The sequence below is a fragment of the Trichosurus vulpecula genome, chromosome 3, assembly GCF_011100635.1.
Source record: "Trichosurus vulpecula isolate mTriVul1 chromosome 3, mTriVul1.pri, whole genome shotgun sequence".
Taxonomy (NCBI): Eukaryota; Metazoa; Chordata; class Mammalia; order Diprotodontia; family Phalangeridae; genus Trichosurus; species Trichosurus vulpecula.
Window position 1 is genome coordinate 169,662,935 of NC_050575.1, and position 15,746 is coordinate 169,678,680.

Here is a 15,746-nt window from a genome sequence, read left to right on the forward strand (position 1 = left end):
TGCATCTAGTATGACTTAATCAAAGGCACTTGATTACTTTAGCATTCTAAAAGAGAAACCAGTAAAAAAAAAAGTCCCACCTTAATTACAAATACAGGCCCCTCAAGTCATTTAATCCTGTTTGCCTCAGCTTCCTCATCTGTAAAATGAACTGGAGAAGAACATGGCAAACCACATCAGTATCTTTGCCAAGAAAACCCCAAACTGGGTCACCAAGAGGTAAACATGACGGAAAAATAACTCAGCAACAAGCCTCCCAGAAATGACTCCCATATAAACATGTTTTGCATATATGATCTGTACCTCTTTTTTGGAAGTAGGTCCTCTACGGCAGAGTAATGTTGTTATTTTTTCATCTCTGTTTCTTCCCTCCTTAGGTGGAGGATAAGTTTAGGGCAGGAATCTTGTGCAAGAAGGATCAAACTCATTTGGCCTGTCCTGGGAGTGTAGAACTAGAAAAAATGGAAAATGCCCTGGATTTAGAATCAGGAGCAGTGGACTCACAGTAAGGAGAACTGGGTTCAAATCCCAGTTCCAATACTTTTTAACTGTAAGCCTTGGACAAATCACTTCAGCTCTGGGAACCATATTCTCTGCCTTTGTAGAAATGGGGATAATAGCAAGTGACTTGCTTACCTCACAGGGCTGTTGTGATAACAGTGCTTAGTCAGTTAGTCACTAAACATTTATTAAGCACCTACTTTGTGCCAGGCACTGTGCTAGACCCTGGGAATACAAAGAAACATAAAAGACAGTTCCTGCTCTCATTAGAATCTAATGAAGGAAATAGCATATAAACAACTGTGAACAAATGAGCTTCACAAGGACAAGTTGGAAATCATCAATAGAAGGCAGGGACCAGAATTAAGAAGGACTGGGAAAGGCTTCCTGTGGAAAGGATGATTTTTAGTTGGGACTTAAAGGAAGCCAGGGAAGGCAGGTGGCAGAGATGAGGAGGGAGAGTGTTTCACATATGGGGACAGCCAGAGAAAATGCCCAGTTGGGAGATGGAATATTTTTTTCAAGGAACAACAAGGAGGCCAGCATCCCTGGATTGCAGAATGTGTGTGTGTGTGTGTGTGTGTGTGTGTGTGTGTTGTGTGTGTGTGTATGGTATGTAAGATACAAGAAGACTGGAAAGGTTGGGCCACGTCATGAGGGGCTCTGAATGCCAAACTGAAGATTTTATATTTGATCCTGGTGGTGATAGGGAGACACAGGAGTTTGTTTAGTAGAGAGGTGACATGGTTTAGACCTGCTTTTTAGGAAGATCGCTTTGATAGCTGAGTGGAGGATGAACTACAGTGGGGAGAGGCTTGTGGCAGGGAGACCAACCAATAAGTTTATTTATGTTGCTTATTATTATTGTTTGATTGATGGATTTTTTTGAATGAGCCCTGTGATTTCATAGGTGTAGGGAACTACTGATAAGGAAACTCCCTTTATCAAAGCAACTAACATCTGCCCTGCAACTTAAAGTCTTAAAGGGTTAAATGTGATAGGGTAAGTGTAGAATAGGGTTCTATAAAAATGTAAATTATTATTATAGGGGAAGACTTCTTTTTAATAGCAAAATCTATGAAAAGGAGCAATGGCATACCTCTAAGGTCTGCCTCAAATGAGATAATATTTGTAAAGGGCTTAGCGCAATGCCTGGCACATAGTAGGTGCTATGTAAATGCTTATTCCCCCTTCCCCCTCTTGAGGAAATGACTTCTCTTCCTCCCATCTTGGGAGGTCTTTAAGTAGTCACTGAATGTCCACTTGTAGGGGATGTTGGAGAGATTCCTGCTCAGGTACAGCTTGGACCAAATGACCTCTCAGGTCCCTTCTAACTCTGAGATTCAATTCAATTCAATTCAAATGAATTCAGTTCAGGAAACATTGGTTTATTGCCTACTATGCACAAAGCAATGAGGAATTTGGAATTTGAAAGTCTGAAACTAACTTTTTTTTGGTCTCTGTCTTTCCCAGCTTCTTGGCACTCTTCCCTGAACTAGTAGAGACTTTGTATGTGTTGACTGTGTGAGGAAAGGAGGGAGAGGGGAGTGTCTGCTCAAATCCCCTTCCCCCACTAACTTTCAACTAGAAACATGTACAGAGAGAAGTGTGGAGTGAGTTGAGCAATCCCCTCTTGTGTTTTGTGCTCAATGCTGGGCCTCTTGGTCTGGGATCCCACCCAGATCACACATGGGGTCAGGGATGGGGACGTGGATGAACATTGTCCTGGGAATGGGCTAGTACATATACTTCTGCAAGCTCCCAGCTTCCTTGGAGCAAGAGCCTTAACCGGAGTCCAAAGTAGGGGAACTCAGCCCAGTCAGTCACTCAACCTCTGTTTAAAGGATTGCAGATGTTTTCGTATTTCTGATCCTTGTCCAGGAGAGACTGGAGGGGAGGAAGGAAAAGATAGGAGCTTCAGAGAATATATAGACTTTTTTTCCCCTTTCAATGGTTTCCATATGCTTTCTTTTCCCTGAAGATAAAACCATTATGCTGGTAAGAAACAAGAGGGTCCACTCTCTGGTCCATTAATGAAATGTGACTAGACTAGAATCCTGGGTCAAGGTGTTTTAGTCCCAGATCTTTCCCTAATTATCTGCATGACTGTGAAGAAGTCACCCAGGCTCTCTAGCCCTTCATTTCCTTATCTATAAAATAAAGATCCTAATCCCTGCCCTGTTTACTTCACAAGGTTTTTCTGAGGCTTAAATGAGATCATCTATGTAAAAGCTTTTTGTAAATTGTTAAGAGTTACATGAAGTTTTCCTCCATACTCATTCATACTAAGGTGAACATGATTGATAAGGCTCAGTTTGTTACCTCTACTTGGGGTTTTTGTATACTAGCATGGAACAATGTCTTCAACCAAAGGAATTAAAGCACAATGGCAAAGATCCAGGTGCCAGTCTTTCTTGAGAAAAATACTTTATTTTGTTGTAGTTCCTGAGATCTCTCTGGCGGCTCAATAAACCAATGAACCAAAATGTATTTATTAAATACCTATTCTGTGTAAGGCACTCTGCTAAAAAACTGGGAATATTAAAAAAAGAAGTAGAAGCAAGAACAGTTCCTGTTCTCAAGGAACTCACATTCTAGTGGGGGAGACAACAGGTACATAAGCATAAGTAGTTTTTTGGAAGATGCATACAGAGCACATGAAAGGTAATCTCAGAGGGGAAGGAATTAGTAGCTGGGGGGATGGGGAGGGCCAGCATCTGAGTAGTTTTGAAGGCAGCTAGTGATTCTCTCATGCAGTTGTGCAGAGGGAGAGCCTTCTAGACAAAGAAGGTGGCAAATACAGAGGGTCTGCAAATGAGCATTGGGTGTGGAAAACAGCAAAGAAGCCAGTGTGGCTGAACCAGGAGAGTGAGTGGAAGGGAAGGATGAGTAGGAAGGCTCTGCCTCTCCTTCCAGGCAGCTCTACATACCTGCTATTCACACGGCTCATTCAATTTGAAGTTCTTTCTTGGCTTCCTGTTATACTCACAACTGTGTGTTCTGTACCATGGGACACTCTTTGTGTCTTCATTTTCCATGGACAGCATGTTGCCCTTGTCCAGGTGTGAGAGAACGAGAGCTGGTGAGATAAAAGTCAATAGCACTTAAGCAACTGATCTACTGATCGTGTGACTTCTCTGCTCTCTGCTTCAGTTTCCCCATCTGTAAAATGAAAAGACTGCATGAGATATTCTCTGAGGTCCCTTTCATCATTTGACAATTCAATGGTCTAAGGTCCTTTCTGCCTCTGACATTCTATCTTCTGTGGCTGGGAGATGGGGCAAGGAATAGTAGAAGAAAGGGTTGAATTCAAGACCAGTCTTAAGGCCCTGAGGGAAGAGTGGTACAGATATTGGACTCAGGGGAGTTGGGAGGAAAGGCCGCTATTAAGAAGGAAAGGGAATTGCATTTGGGCTCATTAAGTTAGATGTCACAGAAGTAAGAGACAGATGACTGGATTAGGGGCAGGAAGTCAGAGCTGGAAACTGAGGTTCAGGAGGCAGAATGGTGCAGTGGAAACGACTTGGACTTGAAGTCTGAAAGCTTAAGGTCTGCCTCTTGCTGTGTAACCTTGAGAAAGCCAATTTGCTTTAGATTCCTCTGTAAGGTGAGTGGGGTTCTAGACCATCCTTTAGATCCCATTGAGCTGTGCCATTTTGTGGCAAGTTGAGTCAAACAAGAACCCTAGGATTCTTTAAATTTCTAAAATGTGTATTCTTCCTCTGTGCATCACCTCATGGACATGTCATCCACTAATCAGACAACCATGTTTCATTGGTGGATGCTCATATGTGTTGTGTGTATGCGGAGGCACAAAACCATCAGAGTTTTAGTCCCTGCCTTCACAGTGTTATAAATTTGGTCATGAGTGGCTTAAGAATACATTCTCCTGGTGATACTTTTGACTGCAAGTCCACAGAAGTCCAGAATCTCAGAAGACTACAAATGAAAAGTGACTTAACTGAAATGGAGAGTCATAAGGTTAGTGAAAGTGAGCTACAGCCTGCTATCCATGCTCCCTTGCCCCTAAGAAGGGAGATATCATCATGAATACATGTATATATATAATACACATATTATATATATATATATATATATATATATATATATATATATATATATATATATATATATGAATTGATAAAGAAGTGTGTGAGAGTGAAGAATAACAGATAGATAGTCTTCAGGCAGCATTAAATGTCCATGATATATTAAAAGAGCCTTAGAGGACCTCTACCCTGTTGGGTAGAACCTTTATGGAGGATTTTCAGAAAGATATGCTCATGAATTGAATAGAATGAGAACACTTACAGAGGTTGATGTCTTCCATCAGTGGGGGGAAGAGCCACGCAGAGAAGATCACTGGTTCTACTAAGCACAGAAGGCATGGCTAGTAGGAGCCTGGCATGACTCTTCTGAATTCCTCTTTGTATGATTTTAATCAAGGAATTAATCACTTCAAAACTCTAGCTCTTTGACAAAATATGAACTCACTTGGCTCTGGGTACTCCCCTTGTCCTTTTAACATGTGGTTAAGGATGATTGGTTGATTTATAAGCAGTCCGTATGCCTGGGCTACACCCTTGGATATAGCCCTTGAAAGGACAGTAAACTAAGATGGAGCAAAGTAGAACAAAGATACAGGAGAGGAAGGGCTATATACAGATTCTGAGAAGTCCCTGTGTTTGTGAGGCCCTTCCAAGGAAAAATGTGCCCAGAAAAGTCAGTGGATAGAGGCAGATAATGGAATGACACGGAGTTTCTGAATTGTAGAAATGTAAACTGGCAGCAGCAAAGAGGCAATGGTGTCATGATGGAGGAACTGTTGGGATTAGCCTCTTTGACCTACCAGAGGAACTCTTGCATCATCACAAAGTCCTAGAGTAAGCAGAAGCATTCCTGGGCCAAGTCTCCTGGGCCTAATACAGGATTCCCAGATGAAGACAGAAGTGGAACCAAGGAGCACCAAGAAAGACTCACAATGGATGGAGCAGCCTAGGATTTTCCCTTTCGTTAATACTCTGAGTAATGGAGACTATAAAGATCAGGGTAAGGGGCTGATTCTCTAGCAATGCTGAGTGTTTTTTCTAGTAGAAGGGAAGAAGGTCACAAACCCAGAGTGTTATTAATTAAGGGGGAATCTGCACCAATATTAATATGAATTTTATGTGTTTCACATAGTGTGATAAACTGTGGGGATTATTTTTTTTTAAATATCAATGGCTATTCTATAATAATAAAAATGTAAAGTAACTTTCCTAAAGAGACGGTCTGGGCAGAGCTGGCAGTTGACACCAGGGCCAGTGATTGATGTTTCATGAAAACAAGAGGAGGGAATTGAGGGCCAAGGCAGAAAATACAGGGAGGAAAAGGTGGTGGTTCTAGAAGGGAAAGCCAAATAGCTCAGAGCTGAGGGAAATTAACGGCTTGGCTTCTGTCAGAAGACAGAAGATCACTGGTGTACTGGAGAGCAATATCTAGGAGGAAAGGAGGGAAAGAAGAAAAGAAATAAGGAAAGAAAGGAGGGAAGAATGGGAGGTAAGAGTGAAGGAAGGATGGAAGGAAGACAAAACAGGGGAAGGAAGGGAAAGAGAGGAGGAAGAGAAGGAAGAAAGAAATGAAGGAAGGAAAGAAGGAAAGAAGGAAAGAAGGAAGGAAAGGTGAGAAGGAATGAAAGGAGGAAGGAAGTAAATGAGAGACGGAAGAAAGAGAAGGAAAGAAAGAGGGAGGAAGGAAAGAAAAGAAGGGAGGGAGGGAGAAGAGAAGGGAAGGAAAGAGGGAAAGAAGGAAGAAACAAAAGGAGAAAATGAGGGAGAGGAAGAACAGGAGGAAGGAAAGATGGAAGGAAGTAAAGGAGAGAAAGAAGGAAAGATGATAGGAAGGGAAGGAAAGAATGAAGGAGGGAGGAAAGAAAGGAAGAAGGGAAGGAAGGGAAGAGGGAAGAAAAGGAGTTGGGGAAGGAAGGGAAGAAAGGAAGAAAAAGAAGGAAGAAAAGGGGAAGGGAGGAGGGAAGAAAATGAAGGAAGGAAGAAAAAGAGGAAAGAAGGAAGGGAAGGAAGGAAAAGAGGAAAGAAGAGAGGAGGGAAAGAAGGAAACAAGTATTTAATGCTTACTATATGCCAGGCACTGTGATAAGCACTTTCTGGGACTATTGTAGCTGAAGTTATTATATTTTGTAAGTTGGTCTAAATGACTATTGAGGTCCTTTCCAGCTCTGAGATTCCATAATTCTAAGATTCAGTGACTTTTTAGGTTGTGGGAGAGATAGGGCTCAGCCAAATAGGGAGGATGCTGGATTCTCCAGAAATGCCTATTGCTTTCCCCTAGGTTTCAACCTTAAGGGATAACCATAGAGTTAGAAAACCTTAGAGACCCTCTGACAAGAGGGAGTGAATCGTTTTGACTATTTATGGGTTTGATTGCAAGTCACTTGTGGCTTTGTTGGTGGTAAACAAAACCTGTCCTATTTTAGACACAGTGTGAACCTGAAGGTTTGCAATGGGATTGATATCCTTGTTGCATTTGTTGTAGAGACCTAAACTTGAGCTAGTTTCTGATATTACAAGGGCAGGCTGAGAGGGGGACATAAGTAAAAAATAATAGTTTATTTTAGAGTGAAATCTCTAAGATCAAACCAGGTCTGTGTAAATCCTATGTTTCCTTTTGGGATTGCCAGTTATAGAGTTTTTCAGAGTAACAGTCTGTGAAAATTAATATGTAAAGCCTGGCATGGCAATGCATGCCTATAATTCCTGCTGCTGGGGAGACTGAGGTTAATGGACTGCTTTGGCCCCTAAGTTCTGAGATGCATTGGGCTAAGTTGATTGGTTGTCTACACTAAGTTTGGTAGCAGAATGATGAGTGCCAAAGAGTGGGGATGAAGCTAGGGCTAACAGGCTGCCTAAGGAGGGACCAACAAGCTCAGGTCAGAAAAAGAATGAGTCAAAGCTCCCATGGTAATCAACAGTGGGTTTCATCTTGACGAGTGCCTGGGGTATATCCAGCCTGGACGAAATAGGGAGATCCAGTCTTAAAAAAATTAATGAGTTATAAACATAACTATTTATTTTACAGAGCTTCTAGAAGCTAAAGCAAAACTAACAAATGCAGTTTATTTGTGCTGTTAAATAATATATTTATCAATTAGGTAATAACATGTCAGGGATTGTTTAGAATTTGCAAATGATTCCTGGTAACACAGATGCCAAACTGCACTATGGCCCATCCTTTTTAACACATCCCGTACTCTCTCACCACATTTCCATTTACATTGTTCTTTACATCTGGAATGACCTGCTTCAAATCCCCAACCCATATTTTTCTGGCTTCAACAGACTGATCGTGCATTACTCCTCATTATTAATTCTCTTCCAACCGAACTAGCCAGCTTCTTATTTCCTCTCCACAAATACTTTCTTTTTCCACCTCTCCACTTTTAGAGAGGCTGTGCTCCCCTCCCTCCTTTCAACCCTAGAATGCTCTTCTCCACCTCCAATTTCAGAATTGCTAACTTCCTTCAAGTCAGAGCTCTGGGGGTACTTCCTGCAGGAGGCCTTTCCTGAGCACGCTATTTACTAGTGCTCCCCCACCCCCATGAAAATTACTTTGTTTTTACTTTCTGTGTATATTATATCTACTTAGACATAAACATGTTATTTACTCCTATAGACTGTAAGCTCCTGAAGGGCAGGACTGTTTTGATTTTCTCTTTCTATCCCAGTACCCAGCACTGGGCCGGGCACATTATAGTAAGTATTCACCTGTAGAATTGAGTTGAATTGAAATCTTAATCATTCAAGTTCCAGTGCAAATGCTGCTTCCTCCAGGAAGCCTTCTCTATTCCTTTAGTCAAAGGACTTGGAATTCTCAGAGGAGAGTGCTCATTCTTCCCCTTATCAGGTTCCATTTTATTTTGCCGGAATTGGTCAGTTCTCTCCAATTTTCCCCTTTCTTCTTACCAGACTGAAGTCTACATGAGGACAGTAACTGTGTCTTGTTCATCTTCATCTTTCTTGGAAAGACCAGCTTCATTCTCTCTATAGTAGTAGGCATCGTTGAACTAAATTAAAATAACTCCACATTTTCTCTTATAGAGTCAAGGGACCTTATAGGATCACAGGATTTAGGGCTAGAAGGGAACTTAGAAACCATTTTGTCTAATCCTCTCATTTCACAGATAAGGAAGATGAAGCCTTGAGATGGGTAGTGACTTCAACAAGGCTACACAAGCTAATAAATGGTACACTAGCACTATCTGCTATCTGACCAGGGGACTTCCTTTTTCAATCTTACATTTCTTCGATGGAAATTCCTCTACTTCTTTTCCTTTTCCTTTTCTTTTCCCTTTTCCTTCTCCTATTCCTTATCCTTTTCTCTTTTTCTTTCCATTCATTCTTTCTTTCTTTCTTTCCCTCCCTCTCTCCCTCCCTCTTTCATCCTCCTCCTCATCACCTGTGATTTCATTGGTAAACAGAATTTTAAGACAAGAAACTCCTTCTACCAATGCAAATTGGCAACCCTTAGTTGCCCAAATTTTCGGGGAAGTGACTTGCCCAGGATCAGTTTGTATGTTTGAGGCAAGACTCGACCTTGACCAGGTCTTCCTTACTCTTTGGGTAGCTCTTCATCTACCAAACCACACTGCCTTTCTGATGAGACTTTTTATGCAAATTCTTGCATTCTGGTGAATCAATGGTAATATGTAATGTCCTCCCTGCCCTTTGGATCATCTGCAGTCTTGATTCTTCTGAGATTATGGAATTGTATATGTAACAGGAGTATTAGGTCTGGGGAGGAGCTCTTTCTACTTCCAGTTACACAAGCATTAACCTCTTCCCAAAGAGCACATACAACCAGATATTCCTAGTCGGTTCCTTGGTCCTTGTGATGAGTTAGGGGAGGATTAGGATAAAGAAGATGGCTACTAAACAAGGAACAATTCCCCACTCACTGGACTAAAATGAAGAGGCCAAAATGTTAGCCCTCGCCCTCCCTTTCTCTTTTCTCCCTCTCTTCTAGCATGTCAGGATTCATTCAGACTTCTTGTAGGAATGGGCATTGGCTGGAGAGTCCTCTTTCTTCCTCTTTCCTAGCAACAGCTAGGACAACTAAAACATGTAATTGTTTGTCTCAGTGTCCTCGAGACTAGATCTCAAAACCCTAGTTACCTCCTTTGCTTTGTGTTTCCTTTAGAAAAGATGATTTGATGGTGATCTGAGGTGGTTTTCCCTACCCTTTGTAGCACCTAAGTTATTCAGTCAACAAACATTTATTAAGTACTCTATGTGCCAGACCCTGTCTAAGTAAGGAGCTCATGGTCTAATGAGGAAACAACATGCAAACAACTATGTACATACAAGATATATGCAGGGAGGGAATCTCAAAGGGAAGACATTGGGGAGGGGAAATTGGGAGGAAAGAAGGAAGGAAAGAAACAAGTATGTATTAAATGCCTACTATGCGCCAGCTACTGTGATAAGTGATTTACAAATCTTAACTGATTTGATCGTGACTCACAACCACTCTGGGAGGTAGGTGCTATTATTATCACCATTTTACAGGTGAGAAAACTGAGCTACACAGAGGTTATGTGGCTAGGAGAGGCTTCTTGCAGAAGATGGGATTTGCCCTGAGTATTGAAGCAAGTTAAGGAAGCCAAGAGGCAGAGGTGAGGAAGAAAAGCATTCCAGGCACAAGGGACAGCCAGAGAAAAGGCACTGTGTTGGGAGATGAAGTGTCATGTATGATTGAGAGGTCTTAGTGTTGTTAGCTCAGTAGGAGGTGCTTTGTGCAGCTGCGTCCTTCTTGGAGATGACCGCTGCCAGAAGGAGGAACCATGCATGCTTGGCTGGTCATGATATATGGACCTTGCACGAATCGTTGCTCACACACTACAGACTAAGGCAAAAGGGAAATCTGTTGTAGTTCCACAATTCTCTCAGGAGTTTTTCCCACCTTCCAAAGGCGTATAATAGGGCTGATGAACTACTATTTTATGCTTTAAGTATTTGTTAATGTGTATGAATGTGCCTTTGCATTTTAAGCATTTATTTTTGTGAAGGAAGAAATAAAAAGCTGTATGATACCTGATACCTACAACTTCGTACACTGAGTAACTTCTCCATAAGGAACATCTGTTAATCCTTTTTGGAGAGATTCTAGACATAAGACATAAGAGATTTTCCATGGAGTTCTACTTTGGGGTGGGGCAATAAGCAAAAATGAGACAAGAACCTAACCGCTTTGGTTGGGGGGGGGTGCAATTCTCCCAAGATTGAATCCAATCAATATGAGTTGAGAGAAGGTGTCCCTTGTGGGATGAGGATCCCAGGTCACAGATTTTATACTCTATGCTTTTATACTTTATACATTAGTAGGTACTTAATTGATTGATTCTAAATCTGGTGCTTCTTCCACTATACCCTGCTTTCTTCTCATTAGATGTGGGGAGTAGAAGGGCTGATTCAGGGACAAACCAGCCAACCACTCAAAATGGGAGCCAGGCAGTTTGTGAGGTTCTGTTCAGTTCCATACTCTCATCTTGATGCATAACTTAGCTTATAATTTAGGGAGTCTCTTTATGTTTGTAATTGTAGCAATGAAGGGGAAACATACTTTCTTCTCACACCACAGCCACCCATTTAAAAAGAGCCTTGATGCATAAAAAATTACTAAGTGCAACTGTTAAAAAATCTGACATTTAGATTTTACATCCAGACCACAAAATAGAAAGTTAAACAGTTTTATCTCCTTCACAGTGAAAGCCATTTTAGCCAGGTATTGTGGTTGTCGTTCAGTTGTTCATTTGTGTCTGACTCTTCATGACCCCAGAGACCATAGCAAACCAGAACCTTTCAACTTGAGGGGCTCATCTTCCCACATCATGTCTTTTGGTACACCCTCTAATCCCTGATATGAGCGAGGATCACGTGAGCTCTGGAGTTCTGAACTTTAGTGACCTAAGCTGATTGTGTGTCTGCAATGAGTTCAGCATTAATATGATGAAACCATGGCAGTAAGGGGCACCAGATTGTCTAAGGAGAGGGGGAAGGAGGAGGTAGGAGAGAAAATTTGGATCTCAAAAACTTGTGGAATGGAATGTTGTAAACTAAAAATAAAAAATAAATTTATAAAAAAACCCCAAAACAAATATCTCATTTGATCTTCCCAACAACCTGGTGAAGCAGATGCTGCTATTATCTTCACTTTACAGTTGAGGAAACTGGGGCAAACAGAGGTTAAGTGACTTGGCCGAGATCACACAGCTAGGAAGTGTCTGAGGCTGGATTTGAACTTAGGTTTTCCTGACTCCAAGTCCAAAACTCAATCCACTGTGCAACCCAGCTAGAAACCAAACTGGTCAAATTCCCTGTGTGTATGAGAGTTGAGCCTAGCCTGTGAATAGTTCCTGCCAACCTGGGAAAGAAAAGGATACCCAGGCTCAATAAAAAAGGGGGGGTCATTCCAGATTTATGCCCTGTGCCTAGAATACTCTCCACCTTACCTAGGCTTCTTGGCACCTCTAGCTACCTTCAAAGCTCAGCTCAGATACCACTTCTTAGGATCCCCACCACTGTGAGTGGTCTCCCACCCCCACCTCCAGAAATGGCTTTGTATTTAATGTGTGTGTATTTTCCACTTATGTATTTGTATATATGGTGTATATCCCCAGGAAATGTTAGGTCCTTATTTTTTTTTTGTCTTTATAGACCCTGCATCTAAGCACCTCACACATGTTAAGTGATTAACAAATGCTAGTAGAATTGAATCGAATTTCATCTTCCCAACTCCCCTTGAACTTATGATTATTCCAAATTGTTTTGTTACAAAAATCATTTTCTTAAACTGCATTTCAGGCATCCATGAGCCATATTCACTAGGTAAAATTATTTTTTTCTTCTAAAAGGAACTTTCTCAAAAGGCCTTGTGAGATTATTTTTTTGGGGGGGAAGTGAATAGGTAGGAAGGAAAGGAAAATTAACATGGTGAGATACTGTGAGTTTAATTCTCATCAAAGACATAGTATTGAGAATATTTTAGTAACCTTTTATCCATCCTTCCTGCTGCCGGCTTTTAAATCTGGGGATTATTAAATAAATAACTAAAGAGTAAATAAAAACAAAACTAACAATGGGTGCCAGTTCCCTTGAACAAGGCCAGATAGTTCCTCAGTTTCCATGTCTCACAAGGCAGCTCACATAGAAGTGAAAATTCCATTTTCCAGGAAATTCATGAAGACATCATTTATGAGGCAGCTGTTCCCGGGCGTGAACTTTCTCAAGAGGCAAACTAGCCCAGGATATCTGAGCCTGATCCTTGAACATGTGATATTCACTTTCCCTGTTTGACCTTAAGTTGATTGTTTGAATTCTCACTGCCTTGATGTCCCTGTCTGTTCAATGGGACAGTAGCTCTGTCCCATACCTGTGTAAATAGATTCATGGTTCTATTCCATCTAGTGTTCTAGGATGTACGTAGTGATATGATACCAGTAATTTGTGCACATTAGGTTATTTGGACTTCACTTTGCACACATTTTTAAAAATTCAGTGTTATTTTATTTTCAGATCTGAATTCCCCCTCTCCCACCACCTCTCCTCCTTTCACTCCCATTGAGAAAACAAGGAAAAATAAAACCTGTTGTAAAGTATATTATGTCAAGCAAAACAATTTTTGTCATTGGTCATGTTAAATACACATACATGCACATGTGTAGGCACGCACACATACACACATACACACATATGTGCACATGTGTGCACACACACATACACACACCATTTGTGCTCTGAGACTGTCATCTGGAGTTGGGTAGCAGATTTCATCTTGATGCCTCTGGAACTGTGGTTGGTCATTGTGCCAATCAGAGTTCTTAAGTTTTTCAAAGTTGTTTGTCTTTATAATACTGTTCTTACAGCATAAATCATTCTCCTGGTTCTGTTCACTTCACTTTGTGCCAGTTCATAAAAGTCTTCCCAGGTTTTTCTGAAACCATCACTTTCATCATTTCTTACAGCACCATAGATTCCATCACATTCTTATGCCATAACTTGTTCATCTGTTCCCCAACTGATGGGCATCCATCCCTTCAATTTCCAATTCTTTGCCACCACAAAAAGAGCTGCTATAAATATTTTTGTACCTATGAGCTCTTTTCCTCTTTCTTTTATCTCTTTGGGGTATAGACCTAGTAATGATATGATTGGGTCAAAAAGTATGGACAGTTTAATTGATTTTTGCACGTAGTTCCAAATTACTTTCCAGAATGGATAATCCAGTTTTACAGTTGCACCAATACTGCAGTAATGTACTAGTTTTCCCATAGCCCCTCTAACATGGGTCATTTTCTGTTTTTGTTATCTTTGCTTTGGACACATTAAAGAGGATGTGTTTATTTTTAAGTTATTCTTTGGGAAAGTAGAATGAACATATCCCCTTTGGAGATCTGATAATAATAGCACTTTTCTCCAATAGAAACCATTAAACATGTAAATATATTGTCTAGAATAAACAGAATCAAAATAATTTATTCTGTACATAGTATCTTAAGAACACCATTTTGTAGAGAGAGGGGACTTTAGTGGTCATCTAGTTCAGTGCTGTTAAATTTAAAAGGAAAGAAGAACCCTGCATGTTCCGCAATGACTTGGAAAACCACAAATTTATACTATCTATGTTGTATTGTATTTTCATTTATTTTGTTCAAAATTTCCCAATTGCATTTTAATCTGGTTTTGGCCACACTAATGTGGGCCTGTGAGCTGTGAGTTTGACACGTCTGACAACTTCCTTCATTTTATAGATGAGGAAACTGAGGCCCAGAGAGTGAGATCAGTAATAAGTAGCATGTGAGATTCAAACCCAGGTCTGCTGACTTCAAATCTAGCACCCTTTCCTCTGCACCACACTGCCTTAGTCATACTCATAGTGAACAAAGACAGTGTAGTATAATGCATGAGTACTGGAGTTGGAGTCAGGAGGCCTGGATTATAGCCCTGGCTCTGCTAACTTGCCAAGTAATAGTACGTAGTTCATTTAACTGGATGGCCTCAGTGTCTTTCTTTCAAATGGGGGTAAGGTGGGGTGGGCTAGAAGATTTCTAAGGTTTATTCCAGGTCAAATTTTGTATAATCCTGTGATCTAAGGATAAATTGGATTGAATGCCACATGGTCAGACTTCATTTTGACAACCAGTCAAAACCAGACCAGTTGCTTTGAGGCTCTTGCCATTAACATTTGAGTTATGCCTAGATTGCGTTGCAAGAAAAAGTGTAAGATATCTGAAATGTAACTGTCTAAATGTCATTTTAAACAACTTAATTATATTTCATGCCAAGTGTTCTAAAAATGAATTCCATAGATCCCTGCCTTAGTAAACAGAGTATATTGAAATCTTTATTGCTTTCTCCATGTTATCAGTAGGACAGGTCTCTTAATGAGTAATGCATTCCCTATCAGGGGATGGCCACTAGACAGGAATTTTGGAGAGGGGATTCTTGGTCAGATATGGGTTGGCTTGATGGCCTCTGAGGTCCCTTATACCTCTGAGATTCTGTGATTCTGCAAATGATTGTACTGGGTTAAAAATATGATAGAGTTACTTGCGGATGACTTGTGTTCATGTCCCCTACTCCCTGAGTTACTGGGCAGTTTTAGTTGTTAATGCTTTGGTCTCTCTCTTCGTGGCTGTCTCTTTCATATTGTTATTTATCTCTGTTATGAGGGAAGTGTCTTGCTTCTTGTCTCTCTCATTGACAATTTTAATCTGTTGTTTCTCCTGATATTCCTATTTTCTTCCAGCTTCTCTCCTTTTTGAGTTTCTAGGGAGCCATGATAATAACTTCTCCCCACAACAATGTAACAAAAAGAGTTCTAATCTTCTAGTCAGAATAACTTGATTTGTATTGTCATTGTAATATTTACTAGATGTGTGACCTTGAACAAGTCACTTAAGTTTTCTGGTCTTGAAATTTTTTATAGAAAAAGAACAGCAATACTTTTATTGATTACTATCACCCTTCCACTATCTCTAGGGCTCTTGTGAGGGAAGTACTTTTAAACTTTAAAATTTTACATAAATGAGTAATTATTTTTGTTCAGTATTTCTCACCTTTCTCCCTTTTTCTTGCAATTCTTGGTTTTAGGGCCCACAAAACTTAGCTTTTTTTTGTTAAATCACTGTTGGCCAATCAGAGTTTTCTTTTCTTCTGGTCAAGAACAACATCCTCCCTTCCTCCTCTCCTCTC